At 37.6% G+C, this 10,042-nt stretch overlaps 1 long non-coding RNA gene across 1 annotated transcript; it reads left to right on the forward strand.

The window, feature by feature from the left end:
• The first annotated feature begins 787 nt into the window (after positions 1-787).
• LOC106456448 (uncharacterized) lies at positions 788-7,613 on the forward strand. The gene is made up of 5 exons (XR_001290567.1): positions 788-1,035; positions 1,916-2,155; positions 2,383-2,477; positions 2,815-2,891; positions 5,356-7,613. It is a non-coding gene; the product is annotated as an uncharacterized LOC106456448 (long non-coding RNA).
• The last annotated feature ends 2,429 nt before the right edge of the window (positions 7,614-10,042 follow it).

Here is a 10,042-nt window from a genome sequence, read left to right on the forward strand (position 1 = left end):
AACTCTTATGTTTCTGCCTGCAGCTCTTACAGTAAGTACACATCAATATTTTGCTCTTTTTTTTTTTTTTAATTCTAAGTTATGATATTATTTTTCAACCAAAATAATTATGAACATGGGGATTTTGTGCTTATTCTGAAAAAACAAATCTAAATATATTCAGGGTTTAGACAGATGGTTTGTTAAAACACACTTTAAATGCATCGCCGTTAGTGACGGCCAGTCAGGTGCATGGAGAAATGACCTTAACGAACCTTAACATTTTATGATCAAACCTAAAAAGAAAGGTAACAGCTTAACCAGAAAGCAAAAATTAATTTACAAATTATATTAATTGATCGTCATCAATAATACGAAAAAATAAAAGTGAAACCGCTAGTTAAAATTATAACTTAACAGTTGAAAATTATTAACAAGATTTAGGTTAGCCAACTGTAGTGGTTAGCTAAGGCTGAGTAGTAAAATGTTAATTAAAAGCTGGAAATTATTAGCCACTGCTAGGTTAGCTTATGGAAACTGTTCAAACTCGTATATGATAGTATCGGAGACACTGAATCGTTAGCAAACATTGTACATTAACGGTTATTACAGCTGTCTAAAATTAGCAATAAGCTATAAATTATTAACTCAAGGTATTGACTTCAGAGTTAATGTAGCTAATTAGTAAAACGTTGGATAATTATTAGCCAATATTATAGCCAGCAGCTAAAATTCTTGAAGTGGAAGCTGATTAAATTATTGTATGTAATTAATGGCCAATTTATTGGGTACATTTTGCTAGTACAGGGTTGGGCTCGCTTTCAGAACTGCCTTAATTCTTTATGAGACAGTCAATAAGGTGCTGAAAACATAAACCCAAAGATGCTAAAGTTATTAGACTTAGATGTTACGGCTGGACACTATTTGAGTAAACTAAACTCATCGTCATGCTCATGGAACCAGTTTGAGACGATTTGTGGTGCCGTGTGTTATTCTGCAGCCATCAGAAGATGGATACACTGTGGTTATGATGGACATGGCATCAACAATACTCTGGTAGGCTGTGGTGTTTAAGTGATGCTCTGTTGGTGCTAAGAGGTTTAAAGTGTGTCAAGTACAACATCTCCCCGCGTCATTATGCCAGCAACAGCCTGAACTAGTGATACAAGGTGGTTGTATTCTTTCATGTAGTGTAAACCACAATCTGACCCTGCCCGCTAAATGTTGCAGCAGAAATGGAGACTGACGGGGCCAAGTAATATTGTTTTCTCAATCTTGTGTTGTCCAGTTTTGATGTGAATGCACCGCTTCTTGTTCTGAGCTGACAGGAGTGCGGTTCCCACCTGTTGAAATTTTAACTGATAGTGTGAATAAAGGAGTTTGTTGCCAAAAAATGGACAAACCGCTGAAAGTGTCTATAAAACATAACTAAAAGGAGTGGAATATTGAAATAGTTGTCCTGAACTAATAACTGGGAATGTGTAAGTGTTTGGAGCTACTGACATAAGTATATTTCTACTCTAAGAAATACAACAAGCCAAATTCAGTTTTGTAACCTTTTCTAGATAAAGTGAAAGTGATTAGTTCCCATGATAAAGTCTGCCACCTGACATTTAGTTATATTCCAAGCATGCACATCTAACCAACACGGGTTAAATTACTCTTGAAATATTGCCGGTGCGCTCAAGCTACCAGCAGCCCTGCCTGCAGATGAAAGGCATAGAAATACTTGATTGTCATTCTGCAAAAGGAAACAGTAGCTGTGCTGTTTTCACAGATTCCTGAGGTGAGAAGCGGCTGCTTGTTATCAAGTCCGCACACAGAGAAACCTCTGTGTAGCTGCCTCTGGTCACACTCACCTGTGCCATAATTTGATACTTGAAAGGAGAACTTTGACTGCAGATAACTGGAAGATTTGCATTTTTTACATTCTTAGCTGAACCTTTATCCCCACAAGTCGGACATCAGGTGTGGCTGCAGTCATTACAGGACAGAGAGTCACTTGGAAACCGTATGAAAGAAAGAAAGAAAAGTCTCATCCACCCTCCCACTGGGTGTGGTTTGCTTCTAATATAGTCGACTGTGATCGTGACTAGGCGTTTCACTTCTTGAAGCTGAGCACTGAGTTTACATCTCAGCAGCTGCAAACCATGGCCACAGTCACTGTTGAATACTGGTAAGTCTAATGTATTCTGTGCACACGGTATCAGCACGCTTGCTTTTCTTTCTACTTATTCATTATGCTTTTAAGATGTAGCTTTACTTTGAGATGATTTTTTGTTTTTAAATGCATCATTTCATTTATCATTTATGTTGCTTATTTTTTTCTGTATTTCAAACTAGAGCTTAAAGGTGTGGTAAATGTTGATGTTGATGTTCCCTTGTTGTTGGTTTGTGGCACAGTAAAGGATGAAGTTATGCTTTTCGCTACCGGGATCTAGCTGGTCTCCTCCGGCAGGTTCCTGGTGTGAAACTAACAGGACTCACAGGAGAAGACAGTAAGCTGCTCTGGTCTTTATGTCATACATTGTCTGTGGAAATCCACTCATGCCATTTCAATTACAGACATATTTCACTGTCGCTTTTTAAGTTTCGTGCGGGGGAAAAAAAGTGTACATATACAGTTTTCTTTTATTATTGTTTACTTATTTCTACCTACCCATGAAACATGTCACAGATCTGTATTTTGGTGGTAGAAGGAATAAATCAGTATTTCAACGTGGCATCCTCCCTCCACACAAAAACAAACAGTTTAGCCAGCAGTCATGCTGACAGTATGTGTGTGAAATGATATGAACACAGTTTCATTTTTGTGAATTTCTCACCCCATCGCAGACAGTTTTGAGGTGTCAGTGAACGGTGAGCTAATCTACTCCAAGCTGAAGACGGGAGAGTTTCCTGATAATGAAGAGGTTAGTGAAATGTAGATCTACATCTTATTCAGACTGTAGTGTCCCTTTTTTCAACTGAATTTATGTTAATTTGAACACTGTGCTGTTCAAAAACAAAGCCAGCTAAGTACAGTTTTCTTTTCAAGCTGAACAAACACATTTTCATGAACATAAATTAGCTTCCTTTTTTTTTTTAGTGGCACATGTTTTCAAGCCAACTTTTGGCATGTCATTCTAACAAGGAAGTACCTGGGCTCTGTTTACGAAAGCAGGTTTATCAAACAAACTCTGAGTTTGGCACTGAAATCTGGATTGAATAACCCTGAGATGAGGACACAGCAGATCAGAATTGCTTCAGAACCATTAGTTATTAATTGGGTTAGTGTTTGTCTTAGGCAACTTGCACACGAGTTATTTTAAAAATTTTGATTTTGCGCTTTCTTTTTGAAAAACATATCTGTCCACATTAAAATGCAATAAATGATAAGTGTTGTTTAGATCAGAGGTGGGCAATTCATTTTCTCATGGGGCCACATGAGAAACTTGGGACTGTTGTAGACGGTGGAACATTTTATCCCTTTATAAACTGATTAGTGCAGCAATATAATTTTAATTGTATAGAAGTGTTGGCCAATCAGACGTCTAGAAACAACAGCACAGCATCGTTTGGCCTCATAAAAAAGACAAAGATGGTTTCTGAAGGTTTTTAAAAGCTCACTAATCTAAAACACTGTTTAGATGTGAACCAAAGCTACTTGTAGAAAAGGCTCCATTTGCCAAAACAGTCATGTATGTGTGCAGAAGGCTTTAGCCACGTGTTATAATGAGGCACATTTTCAGAAACTAGAAGATGTGTTTTCACTTAGGCAGCAGAGCTTTGTTCTACATGTCTATGTTTGTTCTGATTAAGGGAAAAAGTCTACATTAAGCAGAGACATTAACCTAACCCCTAACCTAACCCCTAACAAAGATTAAGTGATTGCTAAAGCGATGAAATGAGTGCAGAGTAACCTAATAACACTTGACAGCTGCCTCACAGTCCACAGAAAGATGTCCACAATGATTGCTCTGTTCTCATGCTGATAACAGACTGGTTAAAAAAAGAAATTAACTGTAACAAATAGCAAATACATAACTGGATAACTGGGTTTACAGTTTGTGGAGGTGTGAACTTGTACGTGTTAAGCCTCAACAGAAGAAGCTAATTTGGTCAACAGTAAATAGCACTGTCCTACTCTACTTGCGCACTCAATGCACTTTAAATATAAATATTTTTAGCGACTATCATTCTGCTCAATATAAATTTTATCCCTCGTTCTGTTCACATTTATCACACTTGTTACTTTGTTTCTATATGAGAGAGATTCTGAAATGGTTTTGACTTATTTCTATTAAAAGAGATTTTAAAACCCACACAAATGTACATTTATCTCTCGTAGTTTTTTCTTATTTTAAAAATGTAGATTTTAAAATTGTTCTGAGTTATGTATTGCAGTAATAGAGGCCCTTTGTTGCTGCCTGCAAACTTATAATACTTTATAATAATTTGATTAACAACAAACTAATAGCTTTTTATTTTATCATATTTATGTTTCGACTTTTTGAATTCTTCACCCTTTTGTAGTTTCTGTTGAACTCTTCACCCCTTAAAAGCCTACAGGGCGTAACCCTTCAAGTTTTTGTCCTGAACTGAGGAGTTTCTGTCACATTTCTGCTTATAGAGTTGCATTAAAAGTTAGTAAGTAGGGTGTATGCCTTTGCAGCTGCCCTTGAAAAAACTTGGAACTATTTGAATGATTATCAAACCACACTTTCATTAAGATTTCCGGAGGTGTCAGAGCTCGTCATCATGGGTACGGGGACGTCATCAGATGTCAGTTAACTGAACTCCCTCTTCAGCGTGTTTTCTTCTATGATATTGTTTTTTTGTTTTTATTTTATTTAACCAACTCGTATATTATGTTTTAGCTGCAATAACACATAACCGTCCCGACTCTTTAGTTAAAAAACTTGCTCACAATGAAACAAAATTTAAACTAAATAAACTTTTTTCTTTTTCTTTTTGTTACAACTTCTGTAAAATGTTGCAGGCAAAGTAGGCTGACAAATCAACTGTAGCGCTGCATTTGTAGATACTCGACTGGGGTCACAAATGAACCCCCAGCTGTGTGAACTTTGATGTCGACTGTATGATTGAGGAAGTGAAGCTGTGTCAGTCATCTGCAGGAAGGGAGGGCTTTAGAGAGAAACTCGGGCTTTGTTGAAGTGAGCAGACGAGCGTCACAGACTCTGTTACTGTGGTAACTGACCCATGGGTTATTTCTGGAACTGAAAACCAAGAGGTTTTTTCTCATAATCAGGGTTAACAAACTCAGAGTTCTCACTAAACCTACTTTCTAGAACAGGATGTGTTGAATTACTAACTTGATGGGGCACGTTGACAGCTCACCACACATCAATGTTAAATATCTTTGTGTTCAACCAGCTGACAGAGAAGGTGAGAGCGATGGTCCCAAAAACAAAAGGAACGAAAAAGAACTGGAAACAGAGATGCTCTACCCAATAAGAGGATGGATGGAGGATGAAATGCCAGCTGTATTTGCACTGACTGTATTTGACCGATGTTCTTATTTGTTTGTGTGTTTCCCTATTCTCTATCCAAACAAATTAACATAAGCATCAAAGAAAGGGACATTAACACATTTTCTTAATTAAAAGTGTCACAGATCAGACAACTTGTTTGCTGTGAATGCACACGCAGATGAGATGCTGATGGGAGCCCATCAGAGGACCTGACTGCTGATCTGCACTCCTGTTTATGAATGCACACACTAAAAACTGCATGTGGTGTGTGCACGATGCCACTGGAGAAGCTTTTCAGTTGACCCTGGCCTGAAGATGTGCTCTCATCAGGTCTGTGTAGCGCAGGTTATTATGAAACATATCTAAGTTTAGTTTACATTCATCATTTGGATTTTCCCTTTTTAGATAAACAAAAACATTGTTTCTGTGCCTTGAATAGAATAATTGTGAATGAGGAGACTGATGTCACTCTCATGTATCTGCCTTAAGATAGCTCACACAGGTGAACAGCAGTCCTTGTTAGCCCCTTGATTATTATGCTTGTTTAATAGAAACCGTCAGTTTATGGAATAAACGAGTATCATGTTTTAACTCTGAGCTGCACGTCAGCTGTGACAAAATGGTTTTTTGAACACTGTCGAATACTCGCAGACTGTTTTAATTCAGATCTGCTGCTGTGGTCTCTGCACACTTCCTGTCGTCTGTGGTGCTCTGCATATATTCCTGAAGCGCTATGTAGTAAATGTGTCAAGCAAACAGGAAGTGCAGGGAGTTTTAAATAGTTTTGAAGTGTAGCTGAAAAAACCAAACACATTTTATCACATCTTTGAAATGTGCACAAAGATCTGATCATCACTTTTGTGCCTCACAGGGTATTGTGTGAAAAAAACAAACAAACAAACCTGAATGATGGGTTACAAATGGACTCTTTCGACACAAATGAAATATAAGATGTTGATTATGGTATGTTTTTGTGATTTCCTGTCCTCTCTATGTTACGCTGATAAACTAACTAGCGGCTAGCTGCAGCTTCATATTGATGCAGACATGAGAGTGACATCCATCTTTTAGTCCTGTGGGTCTCAAGCCTCTTTCTACTGTGCCACAAATCCCACAAAAGAATTAACGTTCATTAAGAATAAGGAATATCTAAGCTGAATTTGACTTAAAATAAGCTTCAGATTAGCATTTGTAGCATTAGCAACTTCAGCAACACTTTATAATAATGTCACACTATTAAGCATTAATATAGCAAATTCATCATTTATATAGCATTATCTGCCTTGGTATGTCATTTATATACACAAATGTTTATCCTTCTGTTACTGTTACCCTTGTATAGCTAACACTGCTACTACATACATCACTGCTAACAATAATCACAGTCATAAAAATATATGTGTATTTATAAATGGCATACTAAGTAATGCTTCATAAATGATGAATTAAGCACTTGCTAATACCTTAATAATGCTTAATAGTGCAACATTATTATTAAGTGCTACCACAAACTGTCTGCTTATCCCCTCCCCCTCTCAACTGGCCACCCTAGTGCCCTGCCCCACTGTTTGAGAAACACTGTAACATTACCTGATAAGCAAGAGAAGCTACAAGAGTCGAATAGTTTTTCTTTTTTATCTTTCTTTTATTTAGTGAGCCTTGCATTGTAACATTTTTAAAGAAGCTAAGACAACATCAGATACTTTGTGAACTTTTTTTTCTAGGAGGTATTTTTTATTTTAATATGTGGTGTATATGTTTTATGCTTTGCCACACATAAAAAATCACATGGGACTGTTATTTTGATAGACCTGTGTGGTGAGTGCACTGTCATCTGATCTTTTTAAAGGTTTAGACAGATTTTGAATTAGTGACACATATTTAATATACGTTTCAAACACGTTAGCTTTTTTGTTCATGTTTGCAGCTCTTTTTTTCAAAAATGAAATAAAAACAAAGAAATCACTGTTGAATCTCTGATTTGCTCGATTGAAGCGATTTTCACACCCGGGCTGATGTCATCCGCAGGATAATATTATCAGTCACTGTAATGAAAGGAAAAACTTTCTCAACTGATTGTCATATCTGATAAATGATATTAGTCTAAATATACACAAGCTGTGTTATATGATATATTTGTTTATATATATGATACAACAAACAAATATATATTCAAATATTTTATGACTTTTTAAAAATCTTATTGTATCATACACCTTCAACCCTGAAATGAAGCATTATCGAAGTAAAGTCTCACTGTTGTCATTTGTTTAAATGGAGTCTTTGTTTTCCACTGTGTGAAAGGATTAAATCTAAAGCTTTGCCTCTCTGCTGTGTAACAAGTTTTTCTTTAATTAAACATGCATCACAATGACGCACCAGATTGATGTGGTGTTTCCTATTGTCACTGAACCACTCCAACTTGCTATTGTTTGCTATTGTTTCTACAGTTCAGAAATTCAACAGCTATGTCCTGTTGAGGCATTTCTAAAACCAGGAACAAAAAAAGGCGCATTAGCTGGAAACTATTTTCCTTGATGGAGTATTTGGTGAAACTGGGAGAGGCTGACATACAATAAACTACAACTGAATAAAAGGCATTAATGAATTCCTGAAAAACACAACATTTTAAACTAAAATATATCATTATTTCCTCCAATTTTACCTTATTTCAGCTATTTTCTTATAGTATGTGTTGATTGTTTTGTGTGCAGTAACACAGTACGTGCCCATCATTTATATTCTGTCTATAAAAAAACAAATTTAATGCACAGAAAGAATAACCAGACACCATCTTTTAAAGGACATCAGACAGCTGAAACAATGCAAAGCCATGGCCCTGTTTGGTCTACTTTCAGAGCACTTATAGAGGGCGCCATCTGTGTAATCTTTGTAGCTTATAATCCATAAAATAAACAGATCATGATAATAACTGAGGATTTGTAAGCAGCTGCTTGAATGCTCGGGTTCACTGGAAGACTAAAAAAACTATCAACAGGAAGCACAAAACCACATCAGAGGGTCAAGGTTTTCTGTTTCACAAACAGTGCGACTGCATGTATGTCATGGCTGTAACGGAGAAACATGCACGTACTACACTGAGAGCAGAGTTTCGGTGCCCCATTAATGCTCTATTGTTAACGCTGTAATTGTGTGTCTCTCAGCAGAGACATCCGCATCTTATTTATAACAGACAAGTTGGTCTTTATCTGTTTTCTGTGATTTCTATAAACGCTGTCATTCTCTGCTGCTGGCCAGTTCCACTCTGTTAAGCCTAAACTCTCCACGTCTTTGATCCTGTTGTTTGTGATTGCTCCTGTAAGCTGCTTTAGCTGGTAAATGTTTACTGACTGTTAAATGGCTGTGATAATGTGGAGGAACCTCTTTAACGCTGAAGCTTGTTGAGTAAAGCAAAGTTTTGGGGAGCTTCAGGCATCTTCAAGCTTCAGCCTGCTGATTGGTTGGGCTTCTTCTGTGTTCCTACAAGGAGTCTGCAAGCTTTCCTGACGGGTTTCTCCCACAGTCCAAACAGATACGTGTTTGGTGACCTGGTTATTCTAAACTGAGATGAATAATGCAGATTTTTTCCCCCTAGTGATTATGATGGTTGAAAGAGCTTGCGATATCACAACAATGGCCATATAAATAATTGTCCTTGTGCAAAATGAATGAAGTTCAGAATACAACAGGGCAAATATTACTGTAAATAATACAAATACAGTCAGATTTTGTGTTGAATTACAGGATGTGGGCAAGTTTGGTTTCTGGAGAAAGGAATCTGTACTTTTATGATCAAACCTGAAAGTTAGAGCTTGATCAGATGAGCTTGAACCATCCCTTAGTTTTGCTGCCTTTAGCGTCAGAATGATGGGGTACTTCCCATGATGCACTGAGCATTTTTTCTCTAGTCTCTGCAGTGTTGTAGAGGTCAGATCAGACCTTGGGCAACTTCATGAAGTAATCCATGGCTGCAAAAGATGCAACTTTTGCTGGAGTTGGTGACTGACAAAGCCCCAAAAGTTGTCCTTTGGCGCTCAGACACTCTTGCTGCAGATATATCTGACACTGAGAGACAGACAGCAAAGTCCTTGTGAGGAGGTTGGAGGAGTGATGGTGGCATAAGTTCTTGATGGACTGGTCAGGAGAATCTTAAACTAAAATATTTCTAAAAGTCATTCAGGCATAAAAAAGGAAATCATAAGCACAACTGCAAGAAATAAATGGACTATTTTGCCTGCAGGATCATTTTTCACACACACAAAAAAAGTCCACACACGCACACACACACACACACACACACACACCCCCACTCAAAGTGTCACAGTCGTCTTGTGTTCAGTGCAGTATCCTCATCTGCTGGCCGACACTCAAATTATCCACTGAGACCTTTCGTGACTGGGCACCGCGGTGGTTAGCACTGTTACCTCACAGCAAGCAGGTCCTTGTTTCAAATCCACGGGGTCTTTCTGTGTGGCGTTTGCAGTTCCTGCTTGTTTCTGTTCCACTGCGTCACAGAGATTAAACTGGTGAAACGTTGCTCTTGAATGCAATCATGCTCTCAGTTAAAGAATAATTCTGAACAACATCAG

This window comes from Pundamilia nyererei, unplaced genomic scaffold, assembly GCF_000239375.1.
Source record: "Pundamilia nyererei isolate P.nyererei 1_Seehausen unplaced genomic scaffold, PunNye1.0 scaffold00233, whole genome shotgun sequence".
Lineage (NCBI taxonomy): Eukaryota > Metazoa > Chordata > Actinopteri > Cichliformes > Cichlidae > Pundamilia > Pundamilia nyererei.